Source organism: Prinia subflava, chromosome 2 (assembly GCF_021018805.1).
Source record: "Prinia subflava isolate CZ2003 ecotype Zambia chromosome 2, Cam_Psub_1.2, whole genome shotgun sequence".
Taxonomy (NCBI): Eukaryota; Metazoa; Chordata; class Aves; order Passeriformes; family Cisticolidae; genus Prinia; species Prinia subflava.
Window position 1 is genome coordinate 33,246,203 of NC_086248.1, and position 20,671 is coordinate 33,266,873.

Consider the following 20,671-nt stretch of genomic DNA (forward strand, 5'->3'; position numbering starts at 1 on the left):
TCTGGCTGTGGAAAAACTGTCATGGGAAATTTATCAATTCAAAAGGTATACGTTCTACTCCTCACCTGTACACAGCAGTACCTCAGGTATTAGAAATAAATGTTCCTCTGTTCCAGAGGGAGGATATACACCATGGGGAAAATGCACTTTTTCAGGAGTTCCACAGAGGGGACACTAGGAAATGGCATGGAAAACCTACCTCAACCCCACAGATATGGGTGTTTGAACAGAAAGGAAACAAATTACGAAAAGAGAAACACTTTTGTGCAAAATTTCCAGGAAAATTGCTGCTTCAGTTTCCAGTGGGCAGTTCCAAAGATGGTAAAATGGCTGATCTTAGTTCTGATATTAATAAGGATACTTTTTATTTGTATTCACAAGAAGGTAATAACAAATACTGTACCAGGACTAGAGGGGCCCTGCCTTCAGCCAGGTGGGACAATACAGTTTATTGGACTGTGTGGATCCAGTTGGCCTGGCATGTTATATCCACAGGCTCTAGCAGACACCAGTGCTGTGTCATCAAGGCATAAAGGAGCAGAGCCCATCTGGATTCTGTGACACGGCTTTTGGCATAGATGTTTTCATCTCCTAAGCTATGTTGTTACAATCATTGGAGAGACTTAATCTGTGGCTCCAGAAGTAAGACTGAATCATCTCTTAATTTACAGTTACTAAGTAGAATATGTTTAGCCTTTCTGAGCTTAGTTGAGCTAGGGGATCTGGTTAAAATTTGGTTAGAATTTATTTTCATCAGTGGAAATGCAAAGTTTTTGATGCAAACAAATCCAGTATAAGGGAATAATTAAAAAATATAATTTTTCCCATCTAGAGAACATATTTCTTCTGACCACTTGGGCACATTCAGAAGTTTTTCCAGGGCCTAAGGCTGCTTGCTCTAGTAAGCTATTTTTAAACTTAACAACAAAAGAAAAAAAGGTTTTCTTTTATTCAAATCTTAACATGTCTTAAGCAAAGTTCATTTTTTAAATAAATAAAATCTTCCTGGAATCTCTCAGAAATAATAGACGCTATATGTGATGCTATATATAGTTTTGAATCTATAATGACTGCACTGCACTTACATATTACGTCTCATTCTTTCTACACGAGACTGGTTTCCACATCCTTCAGAAGTACCCAATTATTATTTTGGGGCAAATCTATTTTCTCCTGCTGACAAGATCTGTTGACACACAAGTGCTCACATTTGAGACTGTTGCCTTTTCTTTTTTCTCTTTTAAATAAGGAACAGATATTCTGGGAGATTTTCATGACACATTTTCTGTTTGTTTCAACAAATGGAAAATGATTATAAACAATGCTGTTCCTTAATGAGCTTCAGTGGGTATAATCAAATGACAGGACCAAACCAATCCATTCCTATACTCTTCAGCTGCCAGCAGCCTAACTCATTCTTCAGTTGATCCCTTTTAAGCTACAAGAAACCATTTTCTGCCTTCTTTCGGTGTCTTGCAAGTCCAAGACCACCACAGTAACTTATTTCATACAAATCTTTTAGTTTTAAGACCTTTACTCAACTTCGTGGGGATGGGAATGGAGGAAAGCAGATTATATTTTGCTTGTGCCTTTTCACAAAACTAAGAAAATCAAAGCTTCTTCTATTTCTCATATGTGAACAGCTGATTCTTTCTTTAACACAATGTTGTCCAGGCTTATCACGGGACAGAGGGTGACATTTGTTCACAATGACAACAGTATTGCCTCCTTGTAGACAGGAGTGAATACTGCCTGCAGCAAAGAGTTTTCGTGCTGGAGTATGTGAGCCTTTTTTCCCAGTATTTCAATTTCCAGACAAAAACTCCGTCACACTCTTTTCCTGAGGTTGTGATATTGTGCTTCTATAGTGACAAAAAGATCTTGAATGTTTCTAGGTTGATTAATTCTTAATTTTTATTCTTATGAAATTTTGATTTTACATTATTGGATATATGAAATCTGTCACACTACCCTAACTGTGCAGAAACCTGCCATGGGAATTAATGACCCATTACATTGCTTTCTTTTTCTATTTCCAGTTTTCATATTTTTATATCTGTGTGGGAGGTTGATGCAATGGCTGATGTGCTTCTAAATGAGAAATCACCTCTCATCAATTGCATAAATAGAGTACATTTTGATGAATTAAGGTAGAAGCTGTCTGGTGTTGAAGATCAAAATGAAGCTTCTCTTGAGAAAGAGAGAAAAAGCACAAGATTTTATCTCTGAAAAGATTTGAAAATGTCTTCAACTTGTTTCTAAGTATTTTTTCAAAATATTGAGTCTGTTTTACCTACTTCACTGTTCCCCAGTAAATGTAATGCACAATCAGCAAACTATTCTAGTATATGAACTAAACTTACTGTACATCAGGGGACAGACACACTCAGCTGGTCTGAACTCCACTGAAGATGGAGCTAGAGTAAAGGCAATTCCAATTGCATTGCGTCTTATGCAAATGATCTCGGAAGCTTAGCATTCCTGGGCTTGTCCTGTACTCGGATAAGAGACCATCTGGAAGTCCCAGATAAAGCAGGCACAAGCCAAGACGTCGTGGCTGAACACTAGACCACAGAAAGTGAATGAGTTAGGAGGCAACGTTCTCCCCCTCATCACTGGTGGATGAGTCAGAGAGCTAAAGTTACCAGCACTGTTTTCATTCCATCAGTGAGAAATGTCTCAGGCTTATACTGTAACTTGAAAACATTAAAATTAGTGAGGTTATATGAAACTTTAGCTTCACAGAGACCTTTAACCAGGGTAAACAATCCTACCCTCTATGATGCCTACGCTTCTGGAAAATTATACACATGTACCCAAACTTGCTAGTATTTCTGTATTGGGAATGAACATAGGGTGCAGAAATAGCTATTCTGTTGTTGCTGCTCTTAGCTATCAGCAAGTCCTGTGTGCTATGACAGCTTTTTCTAATGCACCTCTCATTTATTCAGAAGTGAAGCGCTTATTTTGGCCCCCATTTCATCAGAGAAAGTAAAAAGCTTTCTGTGCCTCCAAAAGAAACCTCCTGCAACCATTCAATGAGCAGTATAATGTGGGACACAGCCCTGTGCAGTACAGTAACCATCATTTTCAAGGCAGAAGCTTTATATGAAGTATTGAGCATCGTAAGGAGGTCTCCTGATTCTTTGTGTGAGGTGGATTGGATTGTGCAGGTCACAGAGAATGTAGCAAGGACAGGGGAAAGGGGAAATGGATTATGCAGAAAAAACTCACCTGGGAAAAATGACAGGCTAGACTACTAACTTTTCCTTTTAGGCTAAATTGTCAGTTCTCTTTTTGTAGTGGAATAACACTATAACCTCCTAATATCTATACCATTGTTGTGATTTAAGCCTAGATGGAAAAGATCATTAGTTACAACGCAGGAAGATTTAAATGCATTGAAGCTGAAATTTAATATTTGGTCTGATAATAACAAAGATTAAAGATATTCTTATGGTAGGCTAGAAGAAAAAGAACTTTTAAGACAACTGGTTAAATCACATAAAACCAGAAGAATGAAGTCAAGATGAAGAGCTACAGTAAATATTTTCCTCATTACTTCTCACCATCCAAATTCTGAATATGGAGGCTGTTCCAGCTTTGTGTTGCAGGATTTCTCTTCGCTGAGTAGCTCTTTTCACTCTTTCATTCTCTCCTCCTTTTCTGGCAGTGAAGCACATTCTTTCCTCCCGTAATGTAATTATACACAAACTCACAAACTTAACCATATTGCCATGATCTAGCATCACCCACAATCTGGCAGATGCCACTGACTGAAAACACAGCTCTACTTTAAAGTAAGTCATACAGATGCACTGTTTCTATATTTAAAAACACAGTTTCCATGGCATGAGAGCACTGTCTGTACATACACGGTACTGACACTAAAGCTTCTTTGTGTGGTGATTCTTTCTTCAGCTCTCAGAAGCAACATTAATTCAAAATTAAATGTGTGCAAGGATTATTATTTAAAGATTCTGAATTTTCAATAATTTTGAAATTACAGTAATTTGTACTTTAATATCATTGTCACTTAGGTTGCCTGATTCAGAATTTGTGGTTTCAATTTGAAACAGCTATTGACTCTGTTTACTTGGGAAGCAGGGTCAGTATTATACCTGGAGATCCTCCTACTCACTGAATTCATCTTTCATTCCCATACTTTTTGTACATATAAGCACAGTACACAGACATAATCTTTTATCTGATACAGTAGGTTTACTGAAGTCCAGTGACAGCTATTGCAACTGCAGTGAAGTTGTTTGGATTATAATATCTAAGAGTAATGTCACGGAGCATGAGCTTGAGACCTTGCAAATATCAAAGCACAACTAGCCTTGCCTAATATGAGTTACTAACAAGTCACAGGAGAGACAAACAATTACATTTTAATTACTTGAATTTCCTGTCTTTTTTTTTTCTTTCTTGGCTATAGAAATAATTTTAAACTCTGCCTTACCAATAAGCTTAAAAATGTGTGCTGCAACCTCACTATTTCCTTGTAATTTATCAAAGTTGTAAAAACAGGGAATACAGACCCATTGGGTCCTAATACTTTGCAAATGCAGACAGCTGGATGTCAGTGTTTAAATCTATAATTTCACGTAAGTTATAGTTCAGCTAGCTCTAGCAAACAAGAAATTTCTACTGTCCCCGTTGTTGTCTGAGATACATAATGTCTATCTTTGCTCCATTTGTAGAAAAACAGGAGTTAATGGAAAATGGAAGGCTACATCAGGGTTGTAAATAAGCTGTCCAGTTGTTCAGTTGCTTAAATCATAAAGTAATGTATCATAAAGTATGCTTAAAGCATAAAGTAATCTCAGGTGAAAAAGTAAATACTCCTACTCTAGAAGAGCAAATCACAGTATTTAAATATTAAAGAAACAAAATATGAGGAAAAGGAGAGAGCACTTACCAGTCTTTTCGAATACATTTTTTCAAATTTCTCTAGGCAGAGTTTCTTGGAAATAAATTATTGAAAATTCTCCTTTGAATGGGATTCTAAAAGCACTGTCAATTATGATGATTGTTTATAGGTGAGAGAGTATGTTCATTTGAGGACTGATGAATCTTGCTTGTTTTGAATCACAGCTCATCACACTAACTTATAAATACGCAAATGTCACATTAATAACTTATATTTCTGAAAACAAACACTTCAATCAGAGTTTCACAGAAAGTTTTTATTGAAGGGGTTTTCTAAAACAGCCAGACTAATCAATTTCAAGAATCTTAAATCTGAGCCAGATCACCCTTTTCTTTCCTTTCTGCTTATAAAAATTAATCTCTCCTAGAGCCATAAAGGTGATAAATGGTTTTAGAAGAAAAGTTCTTAAATTGCACTCATTCCAGTAGCTCGTCCAAGAATTAAATTTAACCTTTCAACATTGTTTTTGTTTTGTTTTGACGTTCCACCAATGGCTTTCCAAAAGGTCTGGGACACTAAAATCTCTGCTGCAAAGTCACTTCCTCATGGAAATATTCTTTAGTTTCCTTTGCTCCCTTCTCTCCTTGACAGGCTGGTGGCTGCTTGTCCACATAAATGAATGGGATGGGTTGTAGAGAGTGTGTAAAGTCAGGGATGTGAATCAAGAGACAGACAGAGGTGCTTGTTCAAAGTAATTCATCCAGTTACTTCATTTAAAATGGGAAATGAATTTCTCATTGAAGAAAAATGTTTGCCTTTTAACTGCCCTTACACTCACACCATAAAGTGTGTGAATGCTACTGGGAACACAGAGAACTGGGATGAAACACCATAGTTACTGAAAGTCATTATAGAAATGCCTTCTGTATTGCTGTAAGTTGTTAAAAGAAAAAACATTTTGCGTTCTTGGCTCTGTCAAAATATTGGGAAGCCATAAGAACTAAGTTTCAATTCTGCTTGATAACTAGACAGGAGCAGGAGGGAATACTTTCCACCATCTTGCCATCAGTGACAAGCAACATATGTCCTGTAGAAAAGACTCTGCAGTACTGGGATCATCTGAAATTTAGCATTGTATATATTGTCTAGAATACACAAGGATATATAGTACACTCATAAACTCCAGCTTTTTCAACATGTTGGCATATTGGTTTTTACCCAACATGAGCAGGTCTGAATTTTCTTTATTTACTTTTATTCTCATCCTGGATGAGGAGATTCAGTATACCCTCAGTAAATTCATGGATGATACCAATTTGTGTGAGACAGTCAATTTCCTGTACAGTAGGAAGGCTCTGCTGAGGGATCTGGACAGGCTGGAGAGAGGGACTGAGACCAGTGGTGTGAGGTCCAACAAGGCCAAATGGTGGGTCCCACACTTTGACTATAGCAGGTCCATGCAGCACTATTATGGTAAGAAGTAGAAGGGAAGAGTTCCTGGAACTCTGCGTGGTGGAAAAGGACCTGGAGGGTGGTGGTCAGCAGCTGAAAGTGAGTCAGTGTGTGCCCAGGTGACCAAGAAAACCAATGTCATCCAGGCTTGTATCAAGAAGAGTGTGGCCAGCAGGACTAGGGGAGTGATTCTTCCTCTGTACTCAGCACTGATGAGGCTACATCTTGAGTACTCAGTTCAGTTCTCATTGCCTCTTTGCAAGAAGGACATTGAGGTGCCAGAGTGAGTCCGGAGAAGGTCAGTGGAGCTGGTGAAGGGTCTGGAGCACAAGTGTTGTGAGGAGCAGCTAGAGAAAAGGAGGTTCAGGGGTGACCTTACTGCTCTCTATAATTTACCTGAAAGGGGGCTGTAGCCACCTAGGGGTCTGCCTCTTCTCCTGGATAAGCTGTGACTAGATGAGAGAGCACAGCCTCAAGCTGCATGTGGGGAGGTTCAGGCTTGACATCAGAATTGCTTCACAGAAAGGGTTGCTAAACATTGGAATGGGCTGCCTAGGAAGCTGGTCCAGTCATCATCCCTGGAGGTGTTAAAGAAACAATTGGACATGGCACTCAGAGTCACGGTCTAGTTGACATGGTTGTGTTTGGTCAAGGGTTGGAATGCAATGATCTCAGGGGTCTTTTCCAATCTGATTGATTCTGTGATTCTGTGATTCTCTGGTTTTTCCATTTGCTTTTGGATAAAATTCAACATATTAACACCATCTGAAGTGCCAAACCTTCCCTGTTTAGTTTGGGAGCTTTGTTGTAGTGGGGTTTTTTTAGGACTGTGCTATTTCCTGAGGGCATCAAACGACATTCACATGCTTCACACAGTGGTGACATCACAAACTGTGATTACAGTCAATTCCCAAACTCTCTACACTTTTATACTATCTACCTTGTTACACACTATTTCGGTCCAAGGTAAGAATTCAAAGACTCTCAATTGCCTCTCTGATAAGATGTGAATGTTTCAGCATAATTAAGAACTGAAAAATCAGGAAACTCTATCTGCTCTGAGGAGTGGTACACCAGCAAAGTCAATACATGACTGAATAGATTTGTAATGGTGCTGCAAAATTTTCTCCATTTCTGTTGAATATTTAAAATGCTTATGGTGTCAAAATTATATTTAAAATACAAACTACTAGGGTATAAATACAGAGCAAATCCTTCAAGGACAAACAACACTGTTACTGGTAGACTTATGCAAGGTAGGATTTTGGCTGTGGACACCACTAGATGTGACTGACTGTTTTTAACTGATGTTGTAGAGAAAGGGTGTCATTACTGCTATTACACCTGTTGTATCATAACAATCCTGGGACTAGAAGACATTCTGTGTTTTATTTCATGCATATGTTTAAATATGTATTTATAAATATATTTATATATATATATGATGGCACATTGACACCTATTTACCTATCCATCCATCTGTGGATAAAACTCTTAAAACATAAACATAAAAGTCAAGAAAGAAGAGGAAGAGAATAAAAAAGGAAGCTGGTTTGATTAATCTAGTGTCAGAGTTTAAGAATGAATAACAAAGTCCTGCCACATTAGAAAGGATTTGGGGAAGAGTTATTGCATTTACTTTTAAAGACTGGAATATTAATAACGGTAACGGTAAAGGAAAGGTTATCGCTGACAGTAATAGTGTTTTTACAGAGTCTCCTACAAAGACATCCATTCTTCTTTGGGAAAAAAGGGGGATCACACAGGGCTGTGTTGTTGAGCACAACCAGTCATGCTCTATTCAGCCCTGGATGAAGGAAAATTTGGAAGAGATGAAGCTGGTGTCCAAGAATGCAAAGGTGGCACAGAAATTTACTGTGTATTGAAAAGTGCTCTCTGACACAGGAACCGTATATGCTTGGAAGTACTGGGAAGAGCTGGGACCCTAATTCTTAGATCTATTTGCTGTTAGGAAATGGGCAAAGCAAGACCTGATTTCACAAATTGGACGAGAATGGCTGTCAAGGTTACTGATTCTGAGTGGAAGCGGTGTAGGAATGTGGGAGGAGACTGTCGGTATGAGATGTGGCATGAGAACAGACATTATTTCAAAGACTTACTAGAAAATATCTTGGCAGAGAACCTAAAGGCAAGATTAGGAGAAAGGTTTGGTAACATAAAAGGACCCAGTCCGATAGCATTGTGGAAAACAAAGAGAAGGAGGAGATGTGGTGAAAAGTAGGTCTCTGTAGGGGTTGAGGCCTTTGTATTTGGAGCATAGGAAGTAGAAAGGAAATTGTTGCAAATTACAGGAATTTGAAAGTAGGCACTTACCTTCAGCAAATAATCTTTATCGTTTTGGCCTTATCCCTTCTATTAGGAAGCCTATCTTGGTGGCACTTACTTGATTAGATAGTCTCATGAGCAGCTGTAAAAACTAAGTGACGTCTGTTTCTGAGAAAAGGTTTTTCCCTGATTTACAGGTCTTCCCTAATCTTGTGTCCTGAGTGGACAATTTCATCCACTGCAGGTGCACCTGCTCTAGCAGGGATCGAGGCCCTCCAGTCAGTGTCTTGTGTCTGCCCTCAGCCATGTGATGTTTGGCTTCAGCCTTGAAGCACTGACGGCCCTGGCTGAAGTGACCACAACAGACCACAGATCACACTCAACGAGGGTGTGAGTGGAGACTCACCAGAGGGGCTCTGCTGAGTCCATCCTGCTCAGAGCAGAGGATCTTCAGGGTGTCTGCAGTTGGTGCCTCTCCCCTTGGATGGGATTGCTGTCCAAGGTAACCCCTCGAGCGTGAGAGCTCCTGCCTGATTGAGTGTATGACTGCACATTCTGGGTTATTCCTCTAAAACCTCATGAATTCTTAAATCACTCATGTATCACCAATTCTGTTTGACATCACAAATTGATGTTCAAATGCAGATAGAGTTTTATTTGCTTTGACTAGTTTATCTGGTTTAACTGTTTTAGAAAATAAACCTCATTTGAGAATACTATTTCTCTCAATTTTACAAGCTTTCCTGACTTCAACTTGCAAGTCTATGCAGAAAGAACTATACATCTGGAAAGTGTGAAAACTTGCAATAAGCAGTGCAGGAAGTATATTCTGCATTCAACAGCTGAAAACCAACAAATATCATTGTCATCATCCAAGCTTGAATCCAAAGAAAATAAGAGAAAGACATTAATCTGATGAAAATAAGGGAAAAGAGACTTCATATTACATATTTGCTTACCAAATCTTTCAGCCTTAACACTTGTTAATCAGTAAGACAAGGTAATCAATAAGAGAGCTGATATAAAAACATTCATATACAAACTACCCTCTTTCCTCCACCCTAGTACTGGTGAAATTACAATAATCATATTTCTTTGTCTGATGAGAAAGAAAGGTTTGAGATTTGCATGAGATTTGCAGCAAAACCTGTTTTGATTTTGCTGCAAATATTCCTGATGTTTAATTCCTAGCTCTTAGGAACTACAATTAAAATGTTCCAAAACTAATTGGCCTTTGCCTCAAGTTCAGATGAGTATTTTTTTTTGCCCAGATTTTTTCACTCAGCAAAACCATTACACAACTGTGAAAACAATAATAGCATTAAAATTATAACCTCAAATTAGGTCTACTGAGAACTGATCATGTTTCAGAGTCACGTGAAAAATGAAATGCTGATTAAATACAGCAAACTATTTAGAAAATCTCTCAGAAAATATTAATAAAAAGCCTTTCATATAAGGCAAAAGAAAATACCGCAAACTATGCTTGAAGCTGCAGGAAAGTTAGTATGAATTGTTTCCTTGTCATTCTGAAGTAGTCAAATTTTATCACATTCGTGATCTGAAAAGAGAAGGAGTAAGAGACAGACGTATATGAGACACTGCTATGAAAGAGCTCAATAAAATTTTTAATGAAAACCTGCAGGACAAACTAATCACAGTCAGTGGATAACCAAGATCAAAAAACAAGTCAGTCCTGATAAGGACAAGATGTTGCAAAAGAAGAAAAGTTTAATCCTTTTTTTCCTCTCAAGGAGGCTCTCAAATTGAGCTGCTGTGGCTGATAATGTTTTCTGGAATGAAAATGACAGTAAAATTTTATACACATGAAGAAAGATGTCCTGTCACGCATTGTTATGTGTCTAGCTACATTGATTTGTCTTGTTTTGAAAGGATATAGCAGCCCAAAGAAGATTTGGAATAGTCACTGGTGATTTGCACTCTTAGTACCTAATTTGGATGAACTTTGATTTGACATCAATTGATTGTCAAAAATTCATTTTAGACTTATCTTTTTATGGAGTAATCTCATCATGAAGCTCTGACTTGTCTTTAGTTTTATTCTATCTATTCAACATTTGTATCTCTGTATATCAATTCCAAATGCCTTTTCCCATCTAAGATACAATCCAGTTTTGCCATGCACATCCAACTTAGTTCTACCAAGTTCTTAATTTGATATGATGCCAAGCAAGTGTTTAAAACCACAACTATAAACCCCCTAGAATACAATACCTTGTTGGCACTGTTCTTTTATTTATATTTATAGGTGATGTGGATATATTAATGTCAGTTGATTAGCTGGCATTTATTCACTAGAAGTTTAATGCATAAAGGTAGGTGTTTTTAGTACTTGTATGTTGACTGTGTTATCTAAAGGACTCAGTTTTGGCGTTAATAATCTTTTGTGACATCCCCAAAAAGAGGCCTGAAAATGATCCTATGATATAAAAATATGAGATAAAAGGCAAACATGAACACAAACACAGAATTAGATTGTTTAAATGTCTTCCTATTTTAAGAGATTCAGAGACCTGAGCAACTATGTAATAAACAAATCTAGGCACGAAATGTACTGAGTCTTTGCCATGTACCAATTTTATCTATTGCAAACTTTATTTGCTTCTTTCATTTGGGACTGATTCACTTCAATGGAAAGGTCATCATATACAACCAGTAGACAGAAGGATGCACCATATACATTACAATTAACAAAGTTTTAGAGAATGCAGGCTCTCCAAACTCAGCTAATATAATTTTATCATGTCACATCAACTTCACTATTGAATGGAAAGTTAAAAAATTACATGTTTAAAAGTGATTCCTCAATATATAAAGTTTATTGATGTACCAATTAGAGAAGTCAAACCCACACATTTTACTCTTTAATCTACTGGCCTCATTTTAATGATTTTCTTTTGTTTTCCCCCAGACTTGAGCTGCTTTGACTTGCTTTTTTTTCTGTAACAGTTCACTGCTCATTTAGTATGGCTTGAACTCCTGGATTGTATCCTGAGTTCACTGACAAGGGAAAACCCAACCTATCACTTTTTCCTGCCTTCCTCTTGCAAGACCTTCATCCCATCCCAATGAAAAAATCTATCAGTGTTGAGAAGTCAAGACATAAAACCAGAAATAATGACCTGTGAACCTGGCTTAAAAGCAGCTGGATAGTCTAAGAAATATGATGAAAGAAAGAAATAATGGCAGTCTTCAAGTTTATAAATCTCTCATAGAAAGTGAGATATGTTCTCTGGATTGCTGTTGGACAGGATAGGGAGATTAAATTGCAGTAGGAAAATTCAACTTGAATATTATGGAAACTTTCCAGATATGTAAGGGTCTGATTAGTGCTGGCTGCTGTGTTCTGGGGAGTTGGGAAGGTTCTTGTCACTAAAGACTTTTAAGAGATGTTTTGATATATGTTTGCGAGTGCTTACATGGGTTAGCAGAGCCTGTGTGTGTCAGAGGAACATCTTTTCTCTCCAACCTCTTCCTTCCCAAATAATTTTCTGTAACTCTCTTACAGCATAGTCAAACAGAAATGCTTCAAGGATTTTCTTTCGGAAAGGGTAGAGTTTGAGATGGGCAGATTGATTTGTGAGATCAAAACAATGCCTCAATATTCAAATGAAATTCAAATTAAGAGGTACTTTAGATATCAAGGCCTTTTCTTTCTTTCTTTCTTTCTTTCTTTCTTTCTTTCTTTCTTTCTTTCTTTCTTTCTTTCTTTCTTTCTTTCTTTCTTTCTTTCTTTCTTTCTTTCTTTCTTTCTTTCTTTCTTTCTTTCTTTCTTTCTTTCTTTCTTTCTTTCTTTCTTTCTTTCTTTCTTTCTTTCTTTCTTTCTTTCTTTCTTTCTTTCTTTCTTTCTTTCTTTCTTTCTTTCTTTCTTTCTTTCTTTCTTTCTTTCTTTCTTTCTTTCTTTCTTTCTTTCCTTCCTTCCTTCCTTCCTTCCTTCCTTCCTTCCTTCCTTCCTTCCTTCCTTCCTTCCTTCCTTCCTTCCTTCCTTCCTTCCTTCCTTCCTTCCTTCCTTCCTTCCTTCCTTCCTTCCTTCCTTCCTTCCTTCCTTCCTTCCTTCCTTCCTTCCTTCCTTCCTTCCTTCCTTCCTTCCTTCCTTCCTTCCTTCCTTCCTTCCTTCCTTCCTTCCTTCCTTCCTTCCTTCCTTCCTTCCTTCCTTCCTTCCTTCCTTCCTTCCTTCCTTCCTTCCTTCCTTCCTTCCTTCCTTCCTTCCTTCCTTCCTTCCTTCCTTCCTTCTTCCTTCCTTTTTTTTTTTTTTTTTTTTACTTGAGCAACTAATGACACACCTTTGACTTTTGGCTAGTACAAAAGAAGAGGCATATACAGACACGATTTCCTATGCCAGCTCCTTTGGATTTTGAGTTTACAAGGATTATATTATGTCAGCAAACCCAGACACATGTTAAGAAGTGACATTAATCACATATAAAAAGAAATTTTCACTGAGACCAGCTAACTCAATAAAAAACCTCACTGAAATCTGTATAAGTACATTCATTTTAGCATAGGAAGCACAGAAAGTACAGTCAACATAAAAAAAAAATTATTCAAGAATATTTCCTTAGCCAGAGATTCTGTTTCAAAGGTGCAGTGATCTTTCCTAAACCAGTCTGAAATGGCAGGATGAGGATGCCAGGTCTGCTGGGGAAGATGAAGATCAGTCTAAGGCCTGTTGCGTGTCTCCTAAGGTTTACTTTGGATGTCTTACCAAAAAAAAAAAAAAAAAAAAAAGTAAAACAGCACATCTTTTCCTTTCATAAGTAATTCCTGTAGATAGGGATAAAGGATTTTGTATATTCTCAACGACTGGAGATTTTACAACCTATTCTACAGCTTTGTGATGACAATATTAACAATTTATCAACCTGGAGGAGTTTCAGGGCTTAGGGGAAGCTCCTGAGAGGCAACACAGGTGCCTCCAGTTCAGGTTTTGCAAAGAAAAAGTTGTTTTTCTTTGCATAAAGTGAAACAAATTCTACCACTTGCTCACACAACTTATATAGTCAGTGAGAGATATAATTTCCTGCGAAGATGAGCTACAGATTTTAACAAGCACAGAATGCCATTAACGAAAGCAGAGCTTGGGAGTTCTAAGCTTCTTACTCCCTCTTCAGAGGAAAGTTTGAGTAATGTGTTCCCTGGGGAGCCAGAATCCCTTCTTGCAGCTCCCCTCGCTTCTGGGCCCCCGAGCCCCTGTGTGTGGCCTGGCTATGCTGTCACACTACACCAGGCTGAGCATCCCTCTTAATGGGCTGGCTCCAGCTTGTAGGGAGAGGCTGGGGACCCTGGACTGAAATTACAGGGCACTTCTAAATGACTGTGACATGCAAGTAGCTTTTCAAAGCTCTACTAAAAAGATGAGGGAGTAAAAATGCCCCTCACATTTCTTTTCCACACACAAATGCAACAAGTGTGCTTTAAAATGAGCAATAACAACCACAACAAAATACTCCAATAGTTTGTTATTATTGTAGCAGGATGTGAATTTGTTTAATGAACCCTTAAGCAGAGAGAATGGAAAGAAAGGTCTTGATGTGTCTGCTGTTCGGGGCTGTTGTTCCAAGTATTCAGTAGCACAGCAGATGACTCTCTAATTCCATGCGACGTATTATTTATGCTTATACTTGGAACCTGACCCTTCTATTAAAACTGGAATTAGATAACTCATGTGACTGAAGCTCACACTGATCATATTTTACTGAGGGGAAGGGTATCTAGATACTGTAACTTTATTGCTTAAGCGTACTGCAATTCAAGACATTAAAGACAAGTGCTAAAAATGTAAACAAGTTTCCATGTTTTAAAGAAATATTTTTATAAACATTGTGAAATAAGTCAGTCATGTTTTCAATAGTTAATGTTTAATTGTTTATCAACCACAGAAAGTGTCACCCTTTTTTGCATATCTCAAAACTTGAAAGATTTTATAACTGACCTTCCATTAATCTACTTGTGTTGCACTGTCTTACAGAACTAAGTTGTTTTGTCTACATTTGTCTTATTCCAGCAGATGATAATGTAAGATAAGACAGTTGGTTATACAAGAATCTTGTTTTTAAAAATTCTGCTAAATAGAGCCAACTCTTTTTGAGGTCAAGACAGAAGAAAAATCTATTTGTACTTTTTCATTTATCAGTCTCTTACCGCTATTTCCACAAGCAATAACGTATGCTAATAGGACATGAAAAATAAATACAAGATACTTAGGATTGCATAATAATGTTTTCTATGCTGAACCCTAAACTAAACAATTCCTTAGTTTGTTCTGTTTTCTGCAGATGTTGCCACTGATTTAAATATGATGGGTGGAAGCATAGAAGACAGCATGAAGAAAGCAAGTAAATTAATCTAGTGCTAAGCTAGCTAGTTCTTCGTTCCAGTTCTGGAGGTAAGGAGGTCCATAGAAAGAGCACATGCCTCAGATGCACTCCAGAGTTGTGGGTCTGGAGTTACAGGGAATACAGGCAGTTCATATGGCCCATAGTTGTTGTGTAGCAATGGTCAGGATTTTCTGCTATGTTTTACAGTTTCCTTCAAGACTTTTATTTATCAGAATTGCCTTGAAAACTTTAGAGTGTTGTTTCATTCCATGATCAGAATGAAAGAAGGCTGTTCCATCTGGCTGTTTCAGCTATTATTGAAATACTTTAGGAGGGCTAAGTATAGCCTTAGGAATCCAAATTACCAACTTGTGAGCAGAAAAAAATATGCAAAGTGCAGGGGAGAAGAAATCAAATCCACAAATAGCTGAGGACAAAAGTGATAACAACCAACTGAGCTGACCTTAAGAACACATATCAGTAGATATGCAAAGGGTTAAATGGAAATTCATGTAGTGATAATGATATGCTATCTGCAACACTTCTCTAATGCTAGGAAAAACTTAAGCTGCAGCCAAACATTTTGTCAATTAAAGAGTTGAAGAAATTAATCCCTTTGGAGTTCTGTTTTTAAGGGAGAAATATCCTAACAGGAACGTGGTATAAAACTAGGGTTTAGAAGCCCATCATGCCATCTGATATACCAGCTTAAGGGGACTCTGGAATCAATGATTTCCAGCTAGGAGAAGGTTAGTGGAGCTCCTAAGGACCTAACATGGGATAAAACCCCCTCTCATCTCAGCAGGAAATACTTTGGGATAAGAGTTATGCCATTCCTATGCAGCCATGGGCTGGCTGTGCAAATAGACGGGGAATAAATCCTGAATGCTTGGTCAAAAGATGGAGGACCTCTCTAATTTATTCAATTTCTTCAAGCTTCTGGGGCCCATCTGCAGCCACAGCTTCAGTCTATCAATTGGTAAATTGCTAAATTCAGGCAAAATGGAAAAGAGCAAAACCAGATATTAAAAAGATGGAAATGTACAGAGCTATCTAAGACATTAAAATTAAATATTTAGCTAGAAGGACAGGTTTTTTTCATCTCAGGAAATCATCTAAAACAGCTTCTCTCATTCTCCAGCAAATTTTTGGCCCCAGATAACTAAATGATTACTTTTAGTTTTATAAATGAGTTCTAATTTGTCTTTATTTTTTTTTAATTATAAAAGCTTCCATTTTGGAACGAATCATCATTTCAAAATGGAAAAGAATCCAGATAATTTTCATTGAACTAAGACCTTTTTATGTAACAGCGTAAGTGTTACAGAATTGAAAAAAAGAAATATGTTTTTATATAATACTGGTTTGACTAAACATACAGGTAATTTCCTCAAGCATAAATAATACTATGGGTTTTATGTTTGTTTCTGTCTTTTTTTTTTCCCTAAGAAACATGGAGGACACCAGTTTCTGACTAAGGTCATTCTTGGATTCATCAATTTCTTGGATTCTTTTTGAAGAAATCTCATGAACAGTTTGGTTCTATTCTTCCTCAAAACTCAGTGGAAGAAGCTGTAGTTGGTTAACTTAGATTTCTTGCAATTACTTTTTAAATTAAAGATTGCTTTGCTGGTAAAATTTGGTGAAAATTTAACAATTTTGGTGAGTATTTAAGAACTAAAAATGGTTACGAATGGTCAATATGAATAGTGCCAAGATTCCTTTTTGATTAGACTTGAGAAGTGCTGGCTCTAAAGAAATCTTTTTGATGGGGTGTTATTTTTAGATGCAGTTCACTCTTCAAGACTGTTGTTCAACGCTCAGTGTTGCAGGGTAAACTTGGGAAGATATCATTTGTTGAGTTCAAACTGGGCTAATACATCATTTCTCTTCTCCTCAAATGTGTACTAGGTACAAGGAAATTTACCCACTTTCCCATTAACTGTTGGTCAGATTCCTTATTGCAAGAAGTTTTTTTCTGTTTTACAGTTGTGAATGGACATGCAAAGTTGTAAGCACTCCATAGTGGTCCTTACATTAAAATCCTTCATCAGTATCAACCTTATTATCAGATAAAAATAATGCAGAGGTTAAAATTGAAGAGTGTGGGATTTCCTGCCATATTCTCACTTTGTTAAGGTGGGTTTCCTTCCAGCTGCTCTCGGCAGCCATAATAAGCATATATTCATAGCTGGTACCTTTGATTTTCTTGGCTGGGCTATGCAATTGTCTAATTAATTTTCTATTATGCTTTGTATTTCCAAATAGACTCAACGTTCAGGGTGAACTTCCAGATTTCGGTGCTACTATTGATCTTGCTAGTCATTGTAGATGTTCTTCCTTCTGACATACGTAGATTGATTTCCTTAGGCAGACTTCGCTGAGACAAAGAAGATTTCCAAGGGGTTGGCAACATGCATATAAATCTTCACACTTAACTGCTGCATTGTGCTATGATGATAGAATTAAACCTTCTTTACAAAAGATTTTTCCCTGGTTTTAATTAGCACCTAGATTATCAGAGGCCTTTATAGAATACTGTATAATTTTACTGAGAACTGAATTAATTTAAGCATAATTAGTGACAGCTGAAAACCATGAAAACATTGTCTACTTGAATCTCACTGTGGATAAAAATAAGTTTTTGCAGGAGGTTTATTTTTCCTAGATCCTGTAAGGACTGGAATACAAATAACTTTTTTTCAACAATACTACAGTACTTTGGAATTGGTTTTCAAAAAATTGTAGATTGATGGCAAATTTGTATAGTTGTTCATCCTCCCAAAAACTCCCTGGTTTTGATAGGAATTTGGAAGATTAAACTAGTTTCATTGCATGAGATGATAGCTAACTAATATGAAATTTCTACATACCTATACTTAAAGCTCCCCAATCTTTCCTTAAATCATCTTGATTTATCTTTGAACCTTCACAATGTAAATGAGAGTGATACAAGCAGAAGTCAGCTCATTCACTGGAAGGTAAATGCAGAAGTTGACATGAATCTTACACATGCAACTTGTTTAAACTTTTGCAACTTTTCTAATAAACTGAATGTTTAAAATTCATGTTTTCTGAATCTAGACTGATTCATTCAGCCGTGTTGTGTGGGAAGAGAATTGTCTGCAACATTGTGGACGAATAACTTATTATTGTATTACTCTATTCTATTCAAGAATGACTGGTGGAAATTAACTGGTATAATAAAATGGAAGAAAATGAGAATAGAGGAGAAAGTTCAGCAACGGCATTGCCACACAAAAGCTTCCAGCTTTTGGTGTCCAGACGAGCAATGCAGACCTGGAGCTGGGCCTTAAGCTCCCCTTGCTTTTTGTCTGACAGTGTGATCCTCAGAAATCTTCTCTTCAATAAATTTCTAGTCTATGTTGAGGTGAAGTGCAGAGGGAAAGGGTGAGTTTTGGCCACCTCACACGGAGCCAAACAGGATGAGAACAGGATGGGGACTCTAACCAGGTCTTCTTTCTGAGTCCTCAGCTCTGAATCTTCCTTTGGAATGCAGTACCAGAAGAAAGGGCTGATTATACTGAATGTCACACAGGTATGAGGTATGAAAAGTGAGGTCTAATTCCCTGCTTGAAGGACAGTTTTAAAATTGTGTCCGTCATATTAGAAGGGAGCGGACACACTGAACTTTGGGTCTTATTTGCTAACTTCATTGTTTTCAGAGACTGGAAATTTTGTAGTATCTTGGGATGTGGACCAAATATGAGCTCCCACCAATTCAAAAACCTTTCTCTTTTACCAATATCTGTGTAAATTGCATGCATTTATTTACAGAAATTTGGGCATTTAAAAAGTTTGGTGATTAGGCAGCTGGTCTGAAACTGTCAATGGCACTGAATTGAAAGGCTTGGATAGAGAATAAAATACCTAAGTCCAAGGCAGTTTGTTTGAACTCTTTTCTTACTTAATTTTCAAAATTTCTGTCACAGTCCATTGCAAAAGAAGAAGCTTTGTGTAAAAGAACCAACCCAACCCAAAGCAAACAAACCTCAAACAAAAAGTCAGGCTTGATTAGCTTTCCATTTCAAGATGTTCTATAAACCCGACACATGACTGTGTGCTTTTTTCCCCACTCTGACTCAAAAATACATGACAGAAACTCAGGAAATAACAAGCTCACAGAGATTTGGTTGTTGTCAAGGAACACATAAAACTCAGAGTGAGATAAGAACTGAACAAACAATTGTCATTTCCTAGAGCAAATTTTGTCACAATTAGTCAAACAGAGAAAGTGGAAGACTGAAAAACAAGATTAAAGAAAATATTTGAACAATTCTAATACATGTCAAAGTTACTATCACAATTAAATAGAAAAAGAAAACAATATCACAGTTTAATCAAAACAGACACATCAGCAAATCTATAGGTATAGTAGTGTTATAGGTCTCTTTCTGTTATAATCAGAGAATATGCTGAGTTGGAAGGGACTCACAAGGTTCACCAAGTCCAGCTCCTGGCCCTAAACAGGACCATCCCCAAGAGTCACACCAGGTGCCTGACAGCATTGTCCAAATGCTTCTTGAGCTCTGTCAGGCTGGTGCTGTGACCCCTTCCCTGGGAAACCTATTCCAGTGCCCCACCACCCTCTGAATGAAGAATCTTCTTGCAGTAAGCCTCCCCTGACACAGCTTCAGGCTGTTTGCTCAGGTCCTGTCACTGCTCACCACAGAGGAGGTCAGTGTCTCCCCTTCCTTGTCCCCTCGAGAGGAAGTGAGGTCTCTCTCTCCCCTAACTGCAGTGAGGTTTCCCCTCAGTCTCCTCCAGGCTGAACAGACCCAGTGCCCTCAGCTGCTCCTCACACAGCTTCCCCTCAAGGCCCTTCCCCATCTTCACTGCCCTCCTTTGGACACTCTCTAACAGTTCAATGTCTTTCCTATCTTGTGGCACCCAAACCTGCCCCCAGCACTCGAGGTGAGGCTGCCCCAGCCCAGAGCAGAGCAGGACAATCCCCTCCCTCGCCTGGCTGTGATGCTGTCCCTGATGCCCCCAGGACAGGGTTGGCCCTCCTGGCTGCCAGGGCACTGCTGATTCATGTCCAGCTTGCCATCGACCAGGACCCCCAGGTGCTGCTGTCCAGCATCCCATTCCCCAGTCTGTCCATACACCCAGGGCTGGCGTGTTCCAGGTGCAGAATCCAGCACTGTCCCTTGTTGAACTTCATGTGGTTGGTGATTGCCCAGGCCTCTGATTTGTCAAGGTCCCTCTGCAGGGCCTCCCTGCCCTGGAGGGAGTCAGCAGCTCCTCCCAGTTTTGTATCATCTGTGAACTTGCTCAGTGTCTCTCCAGTCCTGCCTCCAAGTCATTTATGGAGATGTTGAAGAGCACAGGGCTGAGGAGCCCTGTGGAACAACCCCACTAGTGACAGGTCAGCAGTGTGATGTCACCCCATTCACTGTAACCCTTTTTGTCCCCCTCATGAGCCAGTTGCTCACCCATCCCATGATGTGTTTATCCAGCTGTGTGCTGGACATTTTGTCCAGAGGGATCCTGTGAGAAGCAGTGGTGAAAGCTTTACTGAAATCCAAAAAGATGACATCAGCTGGCTTCCCTTGGTCAGCTAGGTGGGTTACCTTGTCATCAAAGGAAGTCAGGTTTGATAAGCAGGACTGTCCCCTCATGAGGCCGTGCTGGCTGTGACCAATGACTGTGTTGTCTTTCAGGTGTTTTTCAACACCTCCCAGAATAATCTTCTCCACAA